The sequence below is a fragment of the Muntiacus reevesi genome, chromosome 2 (assembly GCF_963930625.1).
Source record: "Muntiacus reevesi chromosome 2, mMunRee1.1, whole genome shotgun sequence".
Lineage (NCBI taxonomy): Eukaryota > Metazoa > Chordata > Mammalia > Artiodactyla > Cervidae > Muntiacus > Muntiacus reevesi.
In genome coordinates, this window is record NC_089250.1 from 211,132,511 (window position 1) to 211,155,752 (window position 23,242).

A 23,242-nucleotide genomic window follows, 5' to 3' on the forward strand; every position below is an offset into this window, starting at 1 on the left:
ACACGTGATCTTTGTTGAGGCATGCAGGATCTGCTTAGTTGCAGCAGGCAGGGTCTTTAGATGTGGCATGTGAGATCTAGTTCCCTGACCAGGGATCAAGCCTGGGTCCCCTGCCATGGGAGTGTGGACTCTTAGTCACTGGACTGCCGGGGAAGTCCCGAGGAGGGGATTTTGGTTTGCCCATGGCTGTCCCCCAGAACCACAGAGGGCAGTCCATAATACTTGCTGGGTGGGTGAATGAGTTGCTAAAAGGAAGCAGAAGTCCGAGAGTGAGGGAGAGGCAAGAACCAGGCTGAGTCAAACTCCACCACCCTTGGCATCCGAGGCCTTCCCCCAGCACATCCAACCCCCTCCCACGTGCATGGGGCCGGCTGGCCTGAGTCCCCGTGCTGTCCCGTCTGCCCCTCTCAGACATCTGTGGAGCGGGGAATGCCTGGGCTTTAGGGTGCACCAAAGCTGGGGTCCGGTGTCCGCCCAGCTATCACCGGCCTGCGACTCCCACTGGGCACCCAAACCCCCAAGTCTGTTTCCTCCTGAGCAAAATGGCACCACCAAATCCGCTGGTCTTAGCATCACGGGGACGACGGTGATGACTTCACGCTGACATCACCTGTTGAGCGGCTGACTCCCTCACATCACCTGTCTCATCAACTCCAGGTGAGCTCACCCGGGACTCCTGACGGGCGGCACAAGGACCCTTCTGTTCCCTAAGTGCAGGGCGGGGGGTGGGGAGCCTGGGAGGGAAACAAAGGCCTGGCACTCAGCTGCCCCTGGGCAGCTCAGCTGTGTACCGTATGCACTGGTTCTCGGGCATGCATACAGCTGGGGGGCTGGGTGTCAGGAGACGATGCGGAGAAGCCAGCACTGGGGTGCTGCCAGCCCCCACGGCGACCGCGTCTCCTGAGAGCCCCCTTGCCAGACGTAAACAGGACCTCTCAGAAGGATGTGGACGAGGAGCCTCAGGCCTTTTCTTGTCAGGAAAAGACTGGGCCAAAAAAAAAAAACAAAACACGCTAATCACTTGTGGGTGAGCTAATCCCCCAGGCGCTGGGCTGGCACCCAGGCTCCCACCCTCCACCGGCAACCTGGCCCCGCCCGCCGGCTGCCTCCTTCCTCCTGTTTATGGCTCCCACTCCACCCACCGCCCTGACCTCTGAGCCAGCATGGGTGGAGGGCTAAGGTCCCAGGGAAGGAACCTGGCTTCTAGCTCTTGACGACAACCCTGAACTGGGGCCTGGGCACCATCCCACTCCCTGAGCCTCAGTTTCCCCATCGGGAAGGCGAGTCCTTGGGCGTGAAGTTCTCAGGATGGAAGAGTGCGCCACCATCTCACCAGATGGAAGGTGCGCCACCACCCCGCCCGGCCATCTGCCCCCTATACCTGCTCCGATCTGCCCCAGTAACTCGCTCCTCACTGCTGGCCTGTCCACTGGCCTCACTCCCCCCAACTCGGATGCTCTCCAGCCCCGTCACCTCTTGTTCCTGCTCCTTTATTTTACTTATTTTTAAAAAATACTTTATTTGGCTGCACCGCATCTTAGTCATGGCACGTGGGATCGTCAATCTTCATTACAGCACGAGGCATCTTCAATTGCAGCCTGCTAACTCTTCGCTGTGGCATGCGGGATCCAGTTCCCAGACCTGCGACTGAACTCAGGACCCATCCCCTGGGAGCTCACCACCAGGGAAGTCCCTGTTCACGCTCTTTTAAATCCTGGCTCTACACCCCCACCAGGACCCTTTCCTGTTGCCCTGCCCGTTCCGGGGGCTCCCCCAGTCCCTGTCCAGTCCACCCCGCGGAGCCTCTTATCCACCGAAAGGATACCATGGGATTCTGACTGGTACGGGTGTTCTCAGTCGTGTCCGACTCTTTGCGACCCCGTGGACGGTAGCCCACCAGGCTCCTCTGTCCGTAGGATTTCTCAGGCAAGAACAGTGGAGTGGGTTGCCATTTCCTTCTCCAGATCTTCCCAACCCAGGGATGGAAGCCATGTCTCCTACACTGGCCGGTGGGTTCTTTACCCCTGAGCCACCTGGGAAGCCCTGAGACTCTAACTGCACAGTATCTTCATGGCACCTGCTGTGACCTAGACCCAGAACTGGGATGGATCAGGCCCAGTTCCCACCCCAGAGCTCCCAGGTGAAGAAAGAGAAGCCAAAGGTTATACACGGTGACCCACACGTGAGAGGAGGTGACCACCATGCAGATGTCCGTTTAACAGGTGTGTTAACTGCACCTGCCACCTCCCCAGGGTGTGTGGACACACCCTCTGTCTACACGCGTACACACATCTTAGCTGACACTTGCCAATGCCCCAAGCCCCATCCATTCCTTTCACAGTTATTTAAGTACCGTCTGCACACCCACTGTGTGCTCTAGATGAGGAAGGCCACCAAACAAGACAGAGACACAGGGGTGTTGTGATGAATTCTCTGCCCCTATGGGATCAGGGGGTTGCTCACTCAGTCGTGTCCAACTCTTTGCAACCCCATGGACTGTAGCCCGCCAGGCTCCTCTGTCCATGAGATTCTCCAGGCAAGAATACCGGAGTGGGTTGCCATTTCCTCCTCCAGGGGATCTTTCTGACACAGAGATCAAATCCACATTTCTTGTGTCTCCTGTGGGTTCTTTACCACTGAGCCATCCGGGAATAACCAGGTCCCCAGGGGGCATGACATGCATTTTGTGGCTGGATGCTCACAGACCCCGACACGTGCACACCCACCACCCTTCTCCAGCCATGGCTCTCACACACCATCATGTCTGAGGCCCCAGCACCCCAGGAGGGAGGCAGGATCTAGACCATCATCCACCCAGTGCTGGATGGCTGAGGCCCAGCGGGTAGGTGACCTGCCCTCCATCACACAAGCCAGCGAGAGCCAGGGCTCCCAGCCTCGTTCTGGCTCCTCTCCCTGGCCTTGGTCCTGAGTATATTCAGACTCATGCAGACACCACTTCCTTCTCGAAACTCGTCGCCCCCACCTCGACCCTCACTCAGATAAGGTGAGGTGAGCCTGGCTACCTTGATCCACCAGGGACAACCCAGGACTCCCCTCAAGCTCCAGCCAGGTGATATGATCCAATAAAGTGACCCACGCCTGTCCTCACCCAACCCCAGAGTCAGGGAGAGCCTGGAGGCGCCCAGCCCAGGTCACACCATCCCCTCCTTACATCCTGATCACTGCTGATGGGCAGACCTCCATCCGCCCATGGTCTCAGGAGCGTGCAGGGGTCCAGTCCCTGGGAGATCTGAGTTCAGCTGAGGCTCCACCACCCACCAGGAAAATGATGCTGGGCAACCTGCTCCCCCCACTCTGGGCCTCAGTCTCCCACTGCCAGGTAAAGACATCCACAGCACCCTATTCCTTCCCCCCTCACAGACCACTGGTGGGAGGTGAAAAGCCAGGCCCCCACGGAGCTGTTCTGGCTGAATCCCACCTTGGCCTCGGGTCTGGCTGAACTCCATGAAACCTGAGTCACATCACGGACATCATCATCAGCAACCATGTGTGACCACCCAGTGCTGTGCTGTTAGCATCTTTCTTTCGGCTCCCCACAGCTCCCCTCCAAGCTCAAAGACTCTCCCAACTGACAGATGGGGACACGGGCACTCACAGAAAGGCTGAGTAACCTGCCCGAGGGCACACAGCAGGAAGACTTCAAAGCAAAGCCTGTCAGAGGAGCAAACATGCGCCTGACTGCCCCCCCAACCCTTACCCTAAGCAGCGCCCCCAAGCACAGCTCACTGCCCAGTGACGTGTGTAGATATTTGCAGAAAGGGCTGAGTGGTTCTCCCAGGGTTCAATATTCCAAACTGTCTTTTCTGCCTCCTTTCAGAGAGCAAGGGGCTTCGGGACAGGGGCTGGGCCCCCTTTCTGGGCTCACGGGGAGGCCCAGGGTGGGCTTCTCAGAGTTGTTGGGGTCCTGACAATCAGAAAGGACTCCAGAGATACAGAGATGTCATCTTCTGAGCCAAAAACAGGGCAGAGGGCGCTGCCAAGGTCACGGGCCTTCCAGGATATTGGGGGTGGGGGGAGACAGCAGAGAATTCTGGGAGCTGCCAGCCCTCCACGTGGTCCCCAGGCTCTGGGTCACCCGGTCTGTGCCCTCATGTCTGAAGCCTGGCATAAGAAAACCACTCCTCTCCAGTCTCCACAGAGGGGCAGCTCAGCGTCCCAGACGGTGGCCCTGACAACCGTATGTCCCCTCCCACTGGGCTCCCAGGTCCCATCCCCCACCCCGCCAAGGCCTGCAGAGAACCCTCCTGGTGGGGCTGACATAGCTCTGAACTGGCTCCCCGAGGTGGGTGGTGGGCACCTGGACGTGAGCCAGCTCGATGTCATGCCCACCTGCCCACCACCCCGAGTTCTGAGCAGCGCCCTGAGGATGAGCATGGCCCACACGGGCAGTGACTCAACATCACACCAGATAAATTCAGGGCCTGCATCACCGAGACTGGGTCCCCCTTGCCTGGGAGCCTCACCATCCCCAACACCCCACCTGCCTACCCCCCACCCCGGGCTCCAGGGGGTTCTCCTGCAGGTGGTTCTGCCAGTTCGTCAGCCCCATCCTACAGACCCCAAGGACTGCCTCTCCTGGGACGCACCTGGACGCGTAATGAGGCTTGAGGGTTCCCCAAGGTGACGCCATGGGCTCCCAGGGGGCAGAAACTGGGGCCCCTCTCTCTTGCCTGCTCCCAGGGGCCATCAGCCTACAGTCCATTGCATCAACTTACTGAGCAGTCTCTTGCCTCCAGGCAGAATCTACAGTCACCATGTCCCACTGGGGACTCTCCTCTCATCTGGGGGTGTTTCCAAAGCCCTGATCACTCTCACCCCTTTATCGCCCCCCAATCCACCATGGTCTGCTCCCAAACCTCCCACCAGCTGTTCTGCCTCCAAGCGCCCGTCCAGCCTCCCGGATCAGGCAGCCAGGGAAGGCTCCCGGGCACCTGCAGTGGGGCAGGGAGCCCCAGACCAAGGCGCATGAGATGTGGTTTCAGATCCTGATTCTTGTAACTCTGGGACCTTAGCCATGTGTCTTCCCAGCTCTGGGCCTCAGCTTCCCCATCTGAAAAGGAAAAGAGGTCAACGTATTGCTAGGTCCCCACCCCCCAGGAGGCTCAGGAGTGGAGAAGGGTGCCTGAGGGAGGTGGCAGGCGGACCCCCACAGAAGCCTCTGGGCTTCAGCCTTGGGCAGGAGTCACATCAGTCTTCCTGACAGACAGACCCCAACCGGCTGCCAGGTGATGGGTGTGTGTATATGAGTGTGTCCGTGTGTGCATCTACTTAATGGGTCGGGACTTCTTTTTGGGTGATGAAATGCTCTGAAATTACACCGTGGTGAACACTGCACAACTTCGGGAATATACGAAAACACACTGAAGTGTACGTTTTACTTTTTTTTGGCCATGTTGTGTGGCATGTGGGTTCTCAGTTCCCCAATCAAGGATCAAACCGGTGTCCCCTGCACTAGAAGCTTGGAGTCTTACCCACTGGACCACCAAGGAAGTCCTGAAGTGTTAAAGGAAATAATTTTCAAATAAACTAAAAGAAAAACCCAGCATGCTAGAGAAGAAAAGAACAAAGTCCCCGAAGGCATGGCTGAGCCCCTAGTCAAGGCTCTGAGGACCAACTTACAGGCTTTTTCTTGGGGAGAGTACATAAACTCCTTTTTTTAAAACTATTTATTTTTATTTATTTATCTGACTGCACCAGATTGTAGCTGGCAGACATGAGATCTCCAACCTTCACTGCAGCATATAGGATCAGGTTCCCTGATCAGGGATCAAACCCGGGCCCCCTGCACTGAGAGCATGGAGTCCTAGCCACTGAACCACCAAGGAAGGCCCAAACCCCTCCTTCAGCGGTTTATGCCTCTACACTCGGGTCTTCTATATTCTGGAGCCAAACACGCTCCTAACTGATGGTCTGTCCCCTGGGCCACCCGCTGGACCGGGGGCGGGGGGCACACACTGGGCAGCCGGTGTCCAAAGCTGGTGGTCAGGATTCAGCCAAACGTCAAGTTACTGGGCACGGTCACCAGCCACAGCCTCTGGATCACCGCACAGCCATGCACACACGCACACACACGTGCACGCACAAAAGCGTGTGTCTAAATAGCCCAGGGGATTAACTGTTCTGAGGCTTCACACTTGTGTGCTCTCCACACACACCACCTGCCCTTCACGGAGCGGGGAACCCCCTCCAAACTGGGCTGCACCCGGCCCAGGGAGACAAGATGCCCCCCTCCACCCCACCACCATCACCCTCTAGATGCCTCTGAGAATCACAGCCAGGCCGGCAGAGGCAGCAACTGGGGAGGGTGGGGTGGGCCAGTGAGAGCTGTGATTGAAGGGCAGAAAAGCCCCTTGCCCTTCCAAGGCTCTGCCCTGAATGTCCAAGCACCCAGCTTGCTTCTAATTCAATGCTTGACAAGTTGGTGCAGGACACTCGCTGTGTCAAGCAGGGGAAGCGGGGGGCAGGGGTGCAGAGGGACGAGGTAGCATGGCCCTGACCCCTTGGAGGGGGACAGACAAGTGTACAAGGGCAGCTGGGAGACAGCAGGTGAGGAGGGCTGGGCGGTAGGAATGCAGCGCAGGGGCGCCTAACACAGACTTGGGAGGAGGTATCACGGAGGAGGGCTTCTAGAGGGAGGTGACATTCAAGCTGGGACCTGCGAGAATGAGCCCAGAGAGATGGACGGGCAGCAGAAAAACGTGTTCCAAGGAGAAGCAACAGCACACCGGGAAGCAAGCTGGAACGCACTGTGTTCTAGAAAACGACGGAGCTCAGCATGGCCATCACAGAAAGAGGCGGGGCCTGGCATGGAGGGAGGCGATCCGATGAAGGTCCTCGCTTGAAATGAGGTCCCGCGGCTCCCCAAGGAAGGTCTTGCCACATCTGGAGTCCCACTTCCCATCTCTGGACCCCTTCTTGCACCGCTCACTCCCCACCCCCGATCCCCACCCCAGCCTACTCCTGGGTCAGAATCCCACCTGCCTTCCGGTCACCTCCTGCAGGCTGCCCTCAGCAAGTTGGGGCGTAGGCGTGTCTCCAAAACCCAGCCACAGGGCCCATACCCCTGGGCAGCCCAGCACCGAGGTAGGGCTTGGCATCTGGGAAGCCTGATCACCCACTCCAAGGGGCTGAGGGGGGACTGGCCGCGGGGACTAAGCACTTCTGCCTCTGGGCTTTCCCCAGCTTGCACAAACTCAGGCACAGCACCGCCCATGCTCCATGGGCAGAGCAGCTAAGAGCAGAACCGAACGGTGGTGTCCAGCTCCTCTTGGGGCAGGCCTGGGGCTCTCCAAGGGCCAGCCTCTAGGACCAAGATCTGACAGGTGGAAAAAACACTTCTCTGGGATGAGGACCAGCTTCCCCCAACTGAACATGCAGACCTCCCAAGAACCCCGCCAGGCAGGGGCAAGCACGCTCCTCTGCTCAGATGAGGCTCAGAGAGGTAAAGTCCTTGCCTGAAGCCACACAGCTGGCTGGGGGTAGAAGTGGGACTCGAACCCTTGCCTGTCTGGTTTCAAAGGCACCCTGCTGGAAAGAGGGGAAGCTCTGGAATAGCAAAAGGAGCCCACCCCCAAGGAGGGGCACTGGTCTCCCATCCAGGACAAGCAAGAGCACCTCTCTCCTGGATGGGCTGAGAACGGAGCGTCTTGGGCAGCGACTGGCCCCAGGCGGGTGGGCGGTGGACCAGCATCAGAGGGAAGATGTGGTTAGCTCACCTGCCCGGAGGGCTGCACCCCCAGCTGGAAGCCAGGTACACATGGAGAACAGGGGCAACCAGCTCCCTCCCAAAGGCCCTACCTCTCCGGAGCTGGGCCTCTCTGCTGAAAGCAGCCACACCTGAAAAACCAGCTCCTGGATCAACATGAAACACCAGCTGGCCTCGTCACAAGACCCCCTCGGAGCCCGAAAGGACCACCTTGGAGCCCGCTGGCTGGGTGGGCGGGCAGGGGTCCTGCCTGCTCCAGAGAGCCACCCAGGGCCACCCGAGAACTCTTCTGCACCAAGAACAGCCCAAGGGTGCCTCTAGCCTCTGAGAACACAGAGGAAGGAAGGGGCAATGGTGGGAGGGCGGGGGCAGCCGGCTCATCAGGAAAAGTCCACGACCTCCTCACAAGAAACGACGTTAAAACCTCCAAATCTCATGCCGCTGTCGCCCACGGTGCTCCCCTCCCTTAGGAAGCCATGACCCCTGGGGCACCCCCAAGCTCCTACTGGGTACATGCTTCACTCAGGCGCTGCCACGCGTGAGCCCACAGGCAGCACTGTGTCCATTTCCTAGAGGGACAAACTGAGGCTCGGCCGGCTAGGCAGCCGTCCAAGCCACACACAGTGGGCAGGCAGCAGACCTGGAATCGGCCTGACTAGTCTGCGACCAACCAAAATCTCAGTGCCGCTGCCCATGCGAGGATTCAGGAGAGCGGCCATGGCCAGCCATGGACCTCAGCTGTTTGTCAAACAAGCTTTATTTAGGGCCCCGACAGGTAGCTCTTCTCCTGGGTCGGGAAGATCTCCTGGAGAAGGAAATAGCAACCCACTCCAGTATTCTTGCCTGAGAATCCCATGGACAGAGAAGCCTGGCAGGCAGTCTTTGGGGTCGCAGAGAGTCAGATGCAACTGAGCGATTTTTTTGAAACTGAATCTTTCAACCTTTTTAACAGGTAACTTGAACAGAAGTGGCCCCAGCACAGAGTTGGACACTGGAGGCCCACACGTCCCCACCTCTGTCCCCTGGATGGGGTCTCGTGCCCTCCTGGGCTCCGGGGAAGTTCAGGGGCTTGTGGGACCCCAGCTGAGTTTCACACTCGCCCTGGAAACCACGTGCTGTTCTCTTGTTCATAGATGACCACGCCAAAGCACAGAGACACAGGGTAACTCACCGGAGGTCACACAGCCCCGTCGAAAGTGAAAGTCACTCAGTCGGGTCTGACTCTTTGCAACCCCATGGACTATACAGTCTGTGGAATTCTCCAGGCCAGAATACTGAAGCGGGTAGCCTTTCCCTCTTCCAGGGGATCTTCCCAATCCAGGGATCGAACCCAGGTCTCCCACATTGCAGGCAGATTCTTTACCAGCTGAGCCATCAGGGAAGCCCAAAAATACTGGAGTGGGTAGCCTATCCCTTCGCCAGGGGATTGTTTCGACCCAGGAATCAAACCGAGGTCTCCTTCACAACCCTATTGTTTGATCCTAAATCATGCTCCTGTTCACCCTCCTTCCCTACCCCCTTGTTTCAGGAAAACACAGAATATGCATCCCAAACTATACAGCCGCAGAAGTGGAGACCAGGGACTCACGGCCAGGGACTCCCAGGCTCCCTGGGGAGGGGGGCACATCTCCCTGGGGAGATGGCTGAGACACCACCCGCCCTCTGCCCCCACCCGGAGCATCCTGTTCCCGAGCCCACCTGCACGGCGGGAGGGTGGAGGCCCGCAGCCCTGAGGGCGGCTGCGGGCAGGTGTAATTTCATCGGGAGCCTCCTGTGCAAGTCACCAGAAACGGAGGATGAAATTCCAGCTCTGCGGACAGAAGGGTGCAGCGGTCCTGGCTCAGGGTCTGCTCTCAGTGGGGGTGGGGACGCGGATGGGGCACCTCTGTGAACACGATGGAAAAGGCGCGCCTTCCGCTGGGCGGCCCCACGCCAGCTAAGGGCTCAGCAAGCTGGGAGGGCCTGATCTCCATCAGGAGAGCAGCAGGGCTCGGTGCCGCAGCCGTGCTGTGGAATACTACTCAGCCACCAAAAGGACGGGCTCCGGGTGCCCCGACCAGGCATCACGCAGAGTGAAAGAAGCTAGACGCAGGCTTCTGTGTGATGGCGTGTATGTGATGCACTGGAAAGGCAGACCTATACACACAGAAACCCGGCCAGCGGTTGCCAGGGGCTGGGGAAAAGGAGCGGGCCGCCGGTGCACAGGCTTGAGGGGACTTTTGCAGGGTGATGGAATGTCCCATGTCTTGACAGGGGCTGGGCTACGTGAGTGCAGACACCGGTTGAGCTCCTTGGACGGCACCCTTGAGACCTGGGCCTTTCACCAGCTATTCCTCACCCCCTCAACAATATATATGGTAACATGTGAGGTGAGCCCTTCCTATGTGCCAGCCTGGGGCTGGATGCCAGGAACTGAGACATATGCTTCTGCAAGTTTCTCACCAGCCTGCGGAGGGACCAATGAATGGATGGACAGATACACACACCCCATATGGTAGTAGTGAGAGAGTCATTTTCTAGGCAGGTTGATAAGAAGTCTAGGGGTCCCCACGGAGAGAGGGGTCTGGAATTCTCAAGGAGGAAAAAAGGACAAATTTTTTCCCCCTCTACATTCCTTTGGATTATATAAGAAGAATGTATCCTGCCTGAGGACAGTCTCTGGATTAAACCTTCTGGCTAATCCTGTTATCTTACAATGTAAATCATGGGAGTAGGTCTGGTGAGGTCTTTACAAGGACTGGACTTCCCTGCTGGCTCAGATGGTAAAGGGTCTGCCTACAACGCGGAAGACCCGGCTTCAATATCTGGATCAGGAAGATCTCCTGGAGAAGGAAATGGCAACCCACTCCAGTATTCTTGCCTGGAAAATCCCATGGACAGAGGAGCCTGGTAGGCTATAGTCCATGGGGTCACAAAGAGTTGGATATGACTGAGCAGACTTCACTTTACAAGGATTATGTAACGTAATGTATCCTGCCTGAGGACAGTCTCTGGATTAAACCTTCTGACTAATCCTGTTATCTTAAAATGTAAATTATGGGAGTAGGTCTGGTGAGCTCTTTACAACCTCCAGACATTCTTTTGATTCATTGGAGAGTATATGACTCCACTGTTAACGCTAGCAGGGGGGTGCTCTTTCTGCCCACTTCTGATGCCTATGTCAGAAGCTTTCTCTATCTCCTTTATACTTTAATAAAACTTTATTACACAAAAGCTCTGAGCGATCCAACCTCGGCCCCGGATTGCATTCTTCTCCTCCGAAGGCCAAGAATCCCTGTGTCTTTTCATGGTTCAGCAACAACTACCTTGAGATTCCACCAGCAAAGCGGCTTGGCCCTGCCCAAGCCTCCAGGGGAGAAGCAGCCTGGAGGGTCTCCTCCAGCTGCAGGCCAGGGAGGGACATGGCCCGGCTGTCCCCAGCTCAGAGCTGGTCCTCCTCCCCCAGCCACACAGCCTGACCGGGCACCTACAAGCTGCCCAGGACCCCAACCCCTCAGGCTGTGGCCTCTCACCTCCAGCTTCCCACCCCATCTCCACTTCGGACCTTCCCTGGGGTAACCCACCTACCTCTCTGGAGAGTCCCCAGCATGTACCACCAAGCTCCCCACCCAACCCACAGGGCCATCCTGGGGCTTCAGCAGATGGGGGGCATCACTGCCATCTCATGTATGAGCACACAGCCCAGACTGGTGGCGGGGGCCCCCCCAGAGACAGTCCCCCCAAGCTCGACAGGGGAGCATCAGAGAAACAGCCTCCCAGTGCTCGGGGCTGGCTCTGTGAATCTTGGGACCACAGATCCTAATTGGGTGTCTGATAGGGTGTCCCCAGCAAGTTCCTGCTCCTCCCAACAAACTCTCATTTTTCAAACTTTTTATTTTATATCAGAGTTGCTGTTGTTCAGTCACTAAGGTGTGTCCAACTCTTCACAACCCCCATGGACTGTAGCACTCCAGGCTTCCCTGCCCTTCATCATCTCCCAGAGTTTGCTCAAACTCACATCCATGGGGTCGATGTTGATTAACAATGCCGTGTTAGCCTCGGTGTATAGTGAAGTGATTCAGCCACACACAGAGGTGCAGACTTTCTTTCTCAAACTCTCCTCCCATCTAGGCTGCCATGCAATGCTAAGCAGAGTTCCCTGTGCTTAATACCCCATATGGACCACAGTTCTGGAGAAGGAAACGGCAACCCACTCCAGTATTCTTGCCTAGACCATCCTGGGGACAGGGGAGCCTGGTGAGCTGCCGTCTATGGGGTCGCACAGAGTCAGACACAACTGAAGCGACTTAGCAGCAGCAGCCTGGACCACGATGGCACAGAAGATTCTGAAACACAAGGCCTCCCAGACTGGGGGTCCCTGAGCTCCGGCCCCCCCCCCCCACACCACCCAGGTCTAATAGATCTGGACCCTTAAACTCCAGACTGGACAGCTGAGGAAATCACAAGCAGCACTACCTGATTCAACCTCACTCTAGATCATCCCTGGAGCCTCAGGTTGAATCCTGACCCCAAACCTAGGCCCCAACCACACCCGCGGCCCCCCCATCCCCAATCGTCTCACCACCCAGAGGCTGCAGGGGGAGAATGACCAGATAAAACACAAGGCCACCAGTTCAGTCTACACTTCAGCTAAACAAGCAAATTTGTAGTGTCATTTATAATCCCCACGGGCTTCCCAGGAGGCACCAATGTAGAAGATGTAAGAGACGCAAGTTCAATCCCTGGGTTGGGAAGATCCCCTGGAGCAGGGCAGGGCAACCCATTCCAGTATTCTTGCCTGGAGAATCCCATGGACAAGAGGAGCCTGGCAGGCTATGATCCATAGGGTCACAAACACTCAGACAGGACTGAAATGATTTAGCACAGACGCACATAACCCCCACACGGCACTATCCATCAGTTAACCAAAATCCAAATTTAACCGGACGTCCCTATTTTAACTGGCTAAATCGGGCCACCCGGAGCAGGTGGTCCTGAAGGAGGGAGACAGGTGGGCACACAAATAGCTCTGGGGCAGCCAGGCCCAGCTCGGGACCAAGAGGAAGGGTGTCTGGAATGGAGTTTTGGTGCCTGCCTGACACACCCCCAGTGGTCACCCCCAGCCAGCCCCTGGACAAAGCACAGCCTCCCCAAGCTCATTCAGGACACCTAACTCGCCCCAAAGTGGACAACGGCGGTGCCCTGGATGCCATCCTCCCCCAGGGCTCTGAGCCCTTTTGCTGTCATCAGACACAACCCATGGCACTGCAGCTTAAATGACAAAATATCAATTCCCTGGTGGTCCAGTGGTTAAGACTCTGGGCTTCCAATGCAAAGGGTGAGAGTTGGATCCCTGGTCAGGGAACTAAGATCCCACGTACTATGTGGGAAAGCCACAAATGCAAAAAAAAAACACTTGAAATGACAAACTAGTGACCCAGTGAGATGGTCCCAGCCAGACATCCCTGCCGATGAGGAACCTGTGTGCCCATCGAAGCTGGATCCCCTTGGGACTCGCCTGGACAACTCAACCCTTACACCCAGAAGTCTCTCTTGTCACCCTGTCACCAACGGTGTGACCTGCCTCTGTTTTCTGACCAGGTCCATCTCCTTCACCTTTCCCACAGAAAACAATCCTTCCACCTTCTGGTCTTCATAGGGTTTGGATCTCACGGGCCCCACACCCCCCGGGAGATCCTGAGCCCTAGGTCCTCGGTCCCACTCTGCTCGCCAGGACTAGTGAATTAACCCTGCAAGTCCTTCTCCCGGTGCCCCCCGAGGCCTCCAGAGGCCCCCTGGAGCTGGGCGCACACTGCTGGTCTGTCCCAAAAAATGTGGCGGTGTCCCTGGTCGCCAGGCATCAAAGAGAGAGATGCCCACAGACGGCCTGGACCGAGAGAAACTGCATGAACATTCCAGGAGCAGAGCCCCAGGCTCAGGTGTGGGGTAATGGGGAGAGGAACCTCCCAGAGGATGTGGGGCAGGGAGCTTAGGGAAAGACCCTCAGGGTCCCATCATTGTGGGGACCTACCCCAGAGATGCGAATTCAGGAACAACAGGAGAGAGCCAGCTTAGCTATTCAGACCCTGGGGCAGAATTTCATCCATTCATTCATTCACTCAATCAGTAAGTATCTGGGGAGCAGCCCTGGAGCTCCAACACTTTGGCCACCTGATGCGAAAAGCCGACTCCTTGGAAAACACCCCAATGCTGGGAAAGAATGAAGGCAAAAACAGAAGGGGGCGGCAGAGGATGAGATGGTTAGCGTCACTGACTCAACGCACATTAATCTGAGCAAACTCCGGGAGATAGTGGAGGAGAGGGGAGCTTGGCAGTGCTGCAGCCCATGGGGCCACACAGACTCGGACACCAACTTAGCGACTGAACAATAACCCAGGCACCACGGAGCCAAAAGCAAGCCTCGGTCCCTGTCCTGTCCCCGTACCATCAGGGACATGTAATTCTTGAGTGAGATCACTACTGGGATGTGGAAGGACAGGATGTCATGGGGACACAGAGGTCGCACCTTGGCCAGTCCTGGCGACATTCCTAGGCAGGTTTCCAGCCCAAGGACATGAGTGCTGGCTGAGTTCTGACAGAGGAGGAGAGAAAGGCAAATTCTACAGCCCCTACCCACCTTCATCCTAAGCAGGGAGGGCCCTTCAAGGAAGCCTTGCCCCGTCAGGAGGGAGGAAGCCCTGAGGTTTAGAGGAGCACCAGGAGCAAAGGCCTTTCAGGGAAGGTACAATTTTCAAAGAGTGGGCCCAGGAGGCAGTGGGGGCCCCGACGAGAGCCAGAGGATCCGAACCAGAACCCAGAATGAGGGTGGACCAGCAGATACGGTCTTTGGTTCCAAGGTCAGGCTGAGGACACAAGAGCCCCAAGCTGTCACCCACATCACCTGGGGTCTCCAACAACAGGCCGTTACCAAACTGGGGACACCCCGGCTGTCGAGGAGACGGGGAGGCTGCACAAACAGGTGCCTCCCGGACCCCTATCATGAGGTCTGCCTTCCTGACTATTTGCAAGCATCAGATACTGACAACTGGCAGGCAGCTCACGGCTGCCTAAAATGAACAAACGAAGCACACTTGCAAATACATGACCCTTCCTCAGGCATCCAGACAACAGTCCTCCTAAGTAGGTTAAGCCTGCCCCTCCAGTGCTATCTTCCAGACCCAGTTTTGCAACCTTTCTCCCCAGGTCCTCCCACATTTTGAACAAGCGGGCACCCTCGTCTCCTCCGCTGGGGTCCTCTGGGACCCTCTGAGTCAGAGTCACAACTTTCTAGGTCACCCTCAGAGCAGGCTACGGGATGGGGTGTGGTCTGAAGCTCCCCACATCCCAAAAGCAGGTTGGGGGTTCTGACATCCCGTCTTCTTGCAACCAGGCCTGTCCCTTGGTCCACAGGTCCCTGTTCAGAAGAAGGCAGAGGGTGACTTCCACCCTCCTGGGCCCCTGCTCCTGACCTGATGCCCCCAACCTTGCTGCCCTTGTGCCTGGCTCCTCCCTGCCAGCAACCACCAGCCTGCCTGCCACCACTGCCTCCCTCTCACTCTGAATAAATAATCGATGCTTATGCCCTTTCCCTTTGGGAATGACGCTGCTGAAATAAATGGGTTGCTCGGAGGCACCTCCCCAGTCCCGAGGGCCCGGGTCAGTAGCGGGGAGCAGCAGTCCTCACCACGGGTGCAACCGAACTCGAGAGGGAGACGAGGGCCAGCAGGGTCAGGGCGGCTTGTGGCCACCCCTTCCTTCTGCCGTGAGCAGGAAGAGGAGTCCCCTCAAATGCCCACTCCTCGAGAAGCTGTCCAGGCCTGCCCACCTCACCAGCACCATACCCCACGCGAGACCCGGCAAAGGGGACCCCTACATGCCGGGCCCCTCACTCGGGCTGGGACCGGGACCCGGGAGCCTCCCACCTCAGGTCTAGCTCTGGGAGCCCAAGTCCCAGGGCCGGATGTCCAGGGCTTGAGCCCCGCTCCAGCGAGGCCAGGAGGGCAGAACTCTCAGAGGCACGTCCCTCTCGTCCTGGGCCCAGGCCAGGGAACCTTCCCTCTTGCTGCCCACAGGCTGGGGCTGGGGCACCCAGGACGCTTCATTCCCGGAGACTCAGGATGGTGGCAGTGGGGAGGCATCAAGCATTCCGTGGCCGGCTCCACGGGCCTCCCCACCCATCTGCGGAAACTCAGAGACCACCCACAGACAGGGCATCCCCAGCTTGCTCCTCTGAAACCTCTGTGGCCCCCCTACTGCCAGCCTCTGAGCCTCCTTCCCTTGCATCCTTCAGGAGCCCGGCGGCCACCACACAGGCCGGCCCCCCTCCCCAGGGACCCCAGCAGGAACCACTGTGTTGGGGCAGTACTGGCTGTGTGGGACTCAGCCTGTGAGTGGGGTGGGGGGTGCGCCGGCCTGGAGACCGGCCCGGCCCCAGCAAGGCGGAGGTGGGGGGAGTTGGGGGGGCGGGGGCCGCGGCCTGCCCAGCCCCCCTCGGCTCCCACACTGGCGCCCGCCGCCGCCCGGACAGCACAACTGACCTCATTCGCCAACTGCAGCAGCCTGCGGGCGCCCGCTGCCCGTCCGGGGTGGCCCCCCACCTCCGGAAGGGCCCGGGAGTGGGGGGGGCGGGGGCGGCGGCGGTGACAGCTCCCGGCTCCCCCTCTCGGCAGGTGGGGGCGGCCGTCCCTCCCCGCCCTCGGCCCGAATTATAATCCCGGTCACGTGCCTCCCGAGGCACCCAAAAGCCGGACCCAGATTCTGGAACACCTGGAGGGGGAGGGGCGGGCCCCCCCGCCGAGGGTGGCAGGAGAGGGGGAGAAGGGCCTCGGCGCCCGCCCTCCCCCCCACCCCCCGCAAAAGTTTCTCCTACCTTGGAGGATCCTCAAGCGCTCCTGCCAGCGGCGCCCCGGCCCCGGCCCGCGGCCAGGACTCAGCCTCCTGCCGCTGCCTCCTTAATTAATCCGGGAGAATGGGGGAAGGAGAGGCGGAGGGAGGCGCGGAGCGGCGGCGGGGGCGGGCGGGAGGCGAGCGGGGCGCGGGGCGGGGAGGGGGCCCGGCGGGGGCTCTCGGGCCGGCCGGGGGGCTGGCGCTCGGCGGCCCCCACCCCCGGCGCGGGCTGCGGCGGAGGGCGGGGCGCGGCGCGGGGAGCCGAGCCGAGAGCGGGAGCGCAGGGAGGCTCTTTGTTCTGTAATCCCAGTAAGATTGCCAGCCATTCGCCCCGGCCCTAATCCCAGCCCCGCGCAACACCACCCTCCATTGGCTGCCATTTACATACGGGATTAGCCCGCCCCGCGCCCCGGCCTGGGCACCGCGGGGGGAGCGCCGCGCCCCCCGCCCCGCGCCGGGCGCCCAGAGCGCGCGCCGCCCCAGCGCCCGCCGCCAGGGGGGCCCGCGGGAGGGGCGGCCCCGGCGCCCCCTGGCTGCCCGCGGCGCCCCTCCGCCTCCCCAGCGCCCCACCGCCGGGACGGATTAGAAAGCCAGGACTCGTCCCCGGAGACCCCCCTCCTCACCCCCGCCCCGGGCGCGGGAACCGGGCCCGGAGGGTCAAGGTCACTCAGCGGGCGCCGGGAGGATCCCCGGAGACACCGGGGCCAGTGCGCTGGGGAAAGTGAAGTGGCAGCGGCTGGTCACCTCTGCCGTGCCCAGGTTATTTCCCCCTGTGGCGTGGCCCGGGTGCCTCTTTCAGCCTTTGTCCCCTGGAATGGGAAGGAAGGCAGTGACAAGCCCAAGGTCGCAGCTGATCCGATTGGACACGCCTGGTCCCATCTTGTCTGGGCAGCGCTCCTTCTGATCGCCCGACCCAGGCTTCTGCCATCCCCTTCCCCTCCATACCAGCCTTCCTACGGAGTCAGAAGCACACCTCCCATCTTCTGCAGAGCATGCATCTTAAATGGTCAGGAGCCTGGAGATTCACCACAGTGTCCTGAGCCCCGGGCTAGCCCCTGGCTATGCTGAACACTGTGGGGAGGGACAGGCAGGCTGCCACCCCAGGGAGCACCTGGCCTAGACGGAGAGAGCCAGACTGAGAAGCTACTAGGGCCTAGCAAAGCCCACCCGGCCCTTCTGGGCACACGACCGGCACTTGGTAAAGGCTGACCTTGGCTGGTCTGGTTCCCCCCTGGCCAGCCCCCCAGACAGAGCTCCTCCCTGGCAGCCCCATGTCCACAGTGCCCAACCCGAAGTGAAGGAAAGTGAAGTCGCTCAGTCGTGTCCAACTCTTTGCGACCCCATGGACTGTAGCCTAGCAGGCTCCTCCGTCCATGGGATTTTCCAGACAAGAATACTGGAGTGGGTTGCCATTTCCTTTTCCAGGAGATCTTCCCAACCCAGGGACTGAACCCGAGTCTCCTGCATCGTAGGCAGATGCTTTACTGTCTGAGCCAGCAGGGAAGTCCATAAGGGTCAAGCCCAGAGGGGCCCTTGTGCCCACCGAACACTTTGCCCACAGAGGATATTGGCCAGAGCAGGGGATTGGGAATGAGGCCACAGACGCCCCTCCATCCCACACCACCCTTGCCCTCCTGGGGACACCCACCATCCCCCTTGTCACCCTGATTCCTGGGGACACTTTGAAGCACTCTGTCTTGTGGTCCCTCTCAGACGCACATCCCTACCCGCCTTGTGCTGGCCCTGGTGTGGCAGTGTCTAAGGGGGAAGGGCCAGGGTCTGGAGCCTGACCGTGTGGGTTCAAATCCTGGCTCTTCCTCTTACCACCTGTGACCTTGGGCAAGGCAATTCACCCCTCAGAGCCTCAGTTTCCCCCCTTCCCGCAGCCCCTGAGTCAACCACACAGTTGCCCCAGTGGGTAACAGTGATGATGGGCATGCTAGTTAAGCGTCTACTAGGCATATTACCTAGGTGTCTGTTCCTCATCTGAAGCCTGCAAGGGCGGTCCTATTAGCCTCATTTCACAATGAGATGAAGTGATGGTTTCCGGACATTCAGCATGTGAGTGTCACTGCTGGGTCTGGCTCCTTAGCCCTTGTTTGGCCCACTGACTTATGCTCCCTCCATTACCATGCGGATTTGGGGGTTAGGCGTGGCTTCAGTGGGCCCAGCGGGGGGAAGCTGGTCCCAGGAAGGAAGGGCTGGCTGGTTGGGCTGTTGGTTTCTGGACAGAACGCTTCCTGGACCTGAAGTCCAGGGGCAGAGTGCCAAAAACCTCTGGACACCAGGGCTTAAAGGAGCTGAAGCCAGGTGCATGCTCAGGACTGCCCTCTGCAGGCAGAATCGGGAGCGGCAGATAGTGGAGTGCTGGGAGGGAAAGGTGCCCTCCTGCCCCTGACCTCTGTGCTGTTCCCCCCAGAAGCAACAGCCTGCTGCCCCCAAGCTCACCCAGGCAGAGACTGGGGGCAGTGTGACACAGCAGAAGGCCTTGGCTTACCATGTCCACGTCCCACTCAATTGGGCATGACTGGGGTATGACCGCTGGCTCCATGTTCACTAGCTGTGTGACCTAGGCCCAGTTGGTTGCCCTCTCTGGGCCTCAACTTCCTCACCTGTAAAATGGAGCCAAGGTAGTCCTTTCTTCATATGATTGCTATGAGGATTAAATGACATATTAAACAAGGAAACATTTATCAAAGTGCCTGGTGTGTAGCAGGTGTTCAATAAAGGGCAATTCTCCTTTTTCTTTTTTTTGGTGGCAGCATGCGGCTTGCAGGATCTCAGTTCCCTGACAAGGGATCAAACTGGTACCCCCTGCAGTGGAAGCATAGAGTCTTAACCACTGGACTGCCAGGAACTTTCCAAAGACAATTCTCATGTTTAAAATTTGTTGGTTTCCCCTAGGGGCAAAGTCAGACTTGGACTTTTTGCTGAACTGCTCTTCATGAGGAGGTGGGATTCTAAGGACAGGGTCATGGATATTCACATTTCTGTCAAGTTCAATTCCTTCTCCTGGGAAGGGCAGCAACAGCTGTTTAAGCAGAAAGGGGAGTTTGTTTGAGAAGTCCTTGCCAGTGGCTACCTCCCGCCTACAGGAATGTCTCCTGCTGGCTTTACTCATTTGCATTGGCCCTGCCCCATCCTTGCCCTGGCCTGGTATCCCCCATCTATGTATGGAGATGTGAAAACCAAGGTTCTTCTCTCCTCCTTCCCCCTAACTCCCTCACAGCCACAGGGTTGGGACTTCCTTGGCGGTCCAATGGTTAAGACTCCACCTTCCAGATCAGGGGCTGGAGGTTCGATCCCTGGTCAGGGAGCTGAGATTCCGACATGCCTCCTGGCCAAAAAACCAAAACAGAAAATAGAAGCAATATTGTAACAAATTCAATAAAGACTGTTAAAATGGTCCACATCAAAAATCTTAAAAAACAATGAAAAAGCTCCGGGATTACTCCCATCAAAAAGCCCTTTCTGCACCTTCATGCACTTAACCAGGTGGGCCTGCCAGTCCCCTTTTCACAGATGGGAATATAGAACAGTGGGTCCTTTGTGGAAGTGATGGGGCATCTGGGCATCCTGTCTCCTCATTAGCCCAGGAGCTCCCAGGCCCAGCATGTTTGGTGTAGGGTCTCTGACCAGCAGACAGGCCACTGGAATGAATTGCCATATGAACTCTGCCCTCTGCTCCCCTGGGGTTTGGGCCCAGCCTGGATCCCTACCTTCTTCCACAGTTTCCTTTCCCATCATTCTGGGCCACTTCTGGCTCCTTGTTCCTTGGAATGGAGACTCTCTGGGGTAGGAGGGGATGTGGACAGAAAGACAGCCCAGCCGTCTCCATCATGGTATCCCTTCTCTGACACTGGGGCAAACCCAGAGGAAGCCAGGAGCTTGGCTGCCCTGGAGGTGACTACAGGGACGAAAGGTGAGGATAGTGAGCCCAGTGCCCTCATCTTACAGGTAAGCATCCCTCAGTACCGAGGCGGGCAGCACTGACCCACAGCAGCCCCTCGGTGAGTGGCAGGGGTGGACTTCAAGGACTCCCAATCCCCCACCTGCCGTTCTTTTCTGCCATCTCCTTGGTTTTCTTTGGATTTCCAAGAAGATGATTTTATCTGATAATTACTATTTAGCCTTTAAAAGTGAGACTTGAATGGTTTCTGGATTTGACTACTCCAGTTTCTCTTCAGAGTCACCTATCTCTTATTCAATCCTGGAAACCAAAGGGAAAAGAGATTCAATGCATGGAAATGTGCTTTCAAGGCAGTATGCAGGATCCATGAAACAAGGTCAAACAAGGTGAGCAGAGAATCTGTAAGCCTAGATGTTAAATGTTATCCCTACCAGCTAGGGGGGTTTCCCCCATGTGGTTCAGCAGTAAAAAAAAAAAAAAAAAAAAACTGCCTGCAGTGCAGGGGACAGAGGAAATGCAGGAGACATGGGTTTGATCCCTGAGTCAAAAAGATCCCTTGGAGGAGGCCATGGCAACCCACTCTAGTATTCTTGCCTGGAGAATCCCATGGACAAAAGAGTCTGGCGGGCTACAGTCCATGGGGTTTCAAAGAGTTGGACACAACTGAAGCGACTGAGCTCTCACACAGCTAGGGTGCTCAAATGGTTTGAGGGCTATGAAGGGACAAAGGGTTGGTGATGGGCTTGCTTGGGGTTTCCAAGTTTGTGACCCAGATTTCCAACTCCCTGCACTGACAAAGGACCATTCCCCAGGCCTCCGGGCATCTCCTTTTCATCCCTTGCCTGGGCCCCATCCTCCCAGATTTTTGTTCCCTGGCTCACCCAGACTGCTCAGGGCAGAAACCATTTCCCTCATTGGGGCATCTGATCAGCAGAAGAACCTACTAGAATCTTACAGACCCCCCAGAAGCAAAGCCCTAGTCCTGGGATTTCAGGCACCCTGGCAAGCTGGGGTGGACAACTGGGATGCAAGGAGGTCTTCTGTTCACGACACAAGCAGGTAAATCTGCAACCCCAGCTGCCTGGCCCCAGGGTTTGGCTCTGGTGTATAGTCTACGACAGCCCAGGCCAACAGAAATAGGACGTGAGCCACAAACACACACCCTGGAGGAAATTTTAAATTTCCTAGTAGCTGCATTAAAAGAATAAAGGAACTAGGTGAAATTCATTTTAGTCAAATATTTGATTTAACCCAGCAATCCCCGGTGACTCAGTGATAAAGAATCTGCCTGCCAATGAGGGAGATGAGGGTTTGATCCCTGGGTCGGGAAGATCCCCAGAATAAGGAAATGGCAACCCACTCTAGTATTCTTGCCTGGAGAATCCATGGACAGAGGAGCCTGGTGGGCTACAGTCCATGGGGTCACAAAGAGTCAGACATGACTTAGAGACTAAACAACAACAACCCAAAGTGTGTTCATTTCAACATGTGATAATATTTTTTAAAATTGAGACTTTTTTTGAGACATTTTTTATTATTTTTCTTGTACTAAAGTCTTTGAAATCAGTGTCAATTTCACACTTATACCGGCAATTCAGTGGCTGGGACTTGGTGCTTTTACTGCCATGGGCCCGGCTTCAAACCCTGGTCAGGGAACTAAGATCCTGTAAACCAAAAAAAAAACCCAATAACTTTCATTTATTGAATGCTTACTATAAGCCAGTGTGCGTGCTAAGTTGCTTCAGTCATGTCTGACCCTTTGCGACCTCTACAGCCCTCCAGGCCGCTCCATGGGATTCAGGCAAGAATCCTGGAGTGGTTTGCCATGCCCTCCTCCAGGGGATCTTCCTGACCCAGGGATTGAAACCACATCTCTTATAATGCCTACATGGGTAGGCAGGTTCTTTACCACTAGCAGCACCTGGGAAGCCCACCGTAAGCCAGGCCATAGTGCTAAACATCTTCCATCATACCCATTCCGTGGAGACACAGGCTCAAGGAGGCCCCTGAGAAACACGGTCAAGTTTACCGTTCCATCTTCCCACCCAGAAGCCAGTCTTCCGTGATCCCAATTTGAAGGAGCTGGAACAAGGTGGGTGCAGTGTCATCCCCCCCAAGGGACCCCTGTTTCTTAGGCCCTGGCCCTCCAGCCTCCCACCCTCCACCCCGATCCCCAGCAGGAAACAGCAGTACCAGGCCGCTGCTCTGCTAAGCAAATTTAGAGTTATAAATTAGTGAAGATTCAGAACAACCTCAGGGCCAGAAGAGGAAAAAACAAAGGGGAAAACACTTCAAAGCAACTTCCCCAGACACTACAGGAAAAGAGCAAAGTCAGTAGAAAAGCTTCAGGGGGACTTCCGCTCTGCGCACGCGTCCGTGGAGGGTGGTGGGGAAAGGGACTCCAAGCAGCCAACCGGCTCTCCACCCCACCCACACCCCATGCTGGTCTATCACAGCAGGATCAGAAACTCAGCTGCATCATTTGGGTAGTTTCTTCTCTCCAAACCTCAGTTTTCTCATCTGCAGAAGGGGTTTCTACAGCAGCCCAAGGCCTTTGGTGAGTTCAGCCCCAGCCCCGCGCTTGCCACAAGCGCGGGGCCCAGGTGCGGCAAGTGGACAGGCTGGAACTGGGAGCTGGTGGTGTGGCATCTTCCATCTGAGCTCGGCTACCAATGGGGGGCCCTCGGCCCCAGTTTCCCCTTCTTGAGTCTTGTTAAAAGTGCAGGCCCAGGGACTTCCCT

General features: G+C 57.4%; 1 protein-coding gene across 4 annotated transcripts in view; it reads right to left on the reverse strand.

Annotated features, from left to right (window-relative positions):
* Positions 1-16,720, reverse strand: part of GTF2IRD1 (GTF2I repeat domain containing 1) — a 117,649-nt gene extending 100,929 nt beyond the window's left edge. For all 4 annotated transcript variants that reach the window (XM_065924807.1, XM_065924805.1, XM_065924806.1 and 1 more), the window contains exon 1: positions 16,575-16,720. The gene's annotated coding sequence lies outside the window, so the exon portion shown is untranslated. The remainder of the gene's footprint in view (positions 1-16,574) is intronic.
* Positions 16,721-23,242: the final 6,522 nt, after the last annotated feature.